Source organism: Syngnathus leptorhynchus, unplaced genomic scaffold (assembly GCF_054491065.1).
Source record: "Syngnathus leptorhynchus isolate UIUO unplaced genomic scaffold, UIUO_Slep HiC_scaffold_269, whole genome shotgun sequence".
Classification (NCBI taxonomy): domain Eukaryota; kingdom Metazoa; phylum Chordata; class Actinopteri; order Syngnathiformes; family Syngnathidae; genus Syngnathus; species Syngnathus leptorhynchus.
In genome coordinates, this window is record NW_028232236.1 from 67,501 (window position 1) to 68,924 (window position 1,424).

Below are 1,424 nucleotides of genomic sequence, written 5' to 3' on the forward strand. Positions count from 1 at the left end.
TCCCCAAGCACCAACCCCGACCGCCACCGAGGCACCCGCCTTCGGCGGGTGCCGAGTTCACCGGCCCCAAGCGACAACCGGTCACCGAGGCACCCGCCGAAGGCGGGTGCCGAGTTCACCGGCCCCAAGCGACAACCGGTCACCGAGGCACCCGCCGAAGGCGGGTGCCGAGTTCACTGGCCCCAAGCGACAACCGGTCACCGAGGCACCCGCCGAAGGCGGGTGCCGAGTTCACTGGCCCCAAGCGACGGCGGTCACCGAGGCACCCGCCGGAGGCGGGTGCCGAGTTCACCGGCCCCGAGCACCAGCGGTCAGCCACGGAGGGTGCTGGATCATCCATACTTCCATAGCTCCAGAGCTCCATAGCCCCGGAGCTCCATAGCCCCGGAGCTCCATAGCCCCGGAGCTCCATAGCTCCATAGCCCCGGAGCTCCATAGCCCCGGAGCTCCATAGCCCCGGAGCTCCATAGCTCCATAGCCCCGGAGCTCCATAGCCCCGGAGCTCCATAGCCCCGGAGCTCCATAGCTCCATAGCCCCGGAGCTCCATAGCCCCGGAGCTCCATAGCTCCATAGCCCCGGAGCTCCATAGCCCCGGAGCTCCATAGCCCCGGAGCTCCATAGCCCCGGAGCTCCATAGCCCCGGAGCTCCATAGCCCCGGAGCTCCATAGCCCCAGAGCTCCATACTTCCATAGCCCCAGAGCTCCATAGCTCCATACTTCCATAGCTCCAGCCGCGGAGGGTGCTGGCTGGTGGCTCCATAGCTCCATACTTCCATACTTGCAGCCACGGAGTTGGCTAAAATTGCACTAAGTGCGAAAGCCCATTCATTTACAACGGCGTGTCCGCCAGGCGGCGACATTTCCCCGTTACCGGTGGCTGCGCGGCGGGTGAGTGACAGAGCTTATCCGAGCGGCTGGAACTCTGCGCCGGCGTGGTCGAGCGTGAGGCCTCGGCCCTTTGGCTGCCTGGTACCTAAAACACTTCCATTGATCCAGCCACGGAGGGTGCTGGCTGGTGGCTCCATACCTCCATAGCTCCATACCTCCAGAGCTCCAGAGCTCCATAGCACCAGAGCTCCATAGCTCCATAGCACCAGAGCTCCATAGCACCAGAGCTCCATAGCTCCATAGCACCAGAGCTCCATAGCTCCATAGCACCAGAGCTCCATAGCACCAGAGCTCCATAGCTCCATAGCACCAGAGCTCCATAGCTCCATAGCACCAGAGCTCCATAGCTCCATAGCACCAGAGCTCCATAGCACCAGAGCTCCATAGCTCCATAGCACCAGAGCTCCATACCTCCATACCTCCAGAGCTCCATAGCTCCATAGCACCAGAGCTCCATAGCTCCATAGCACCAGAGCTCCATAGCTCCATAGCACCAGAGCTCCATAGCTCCATAGCACCAGCTCCATAGCTCCAT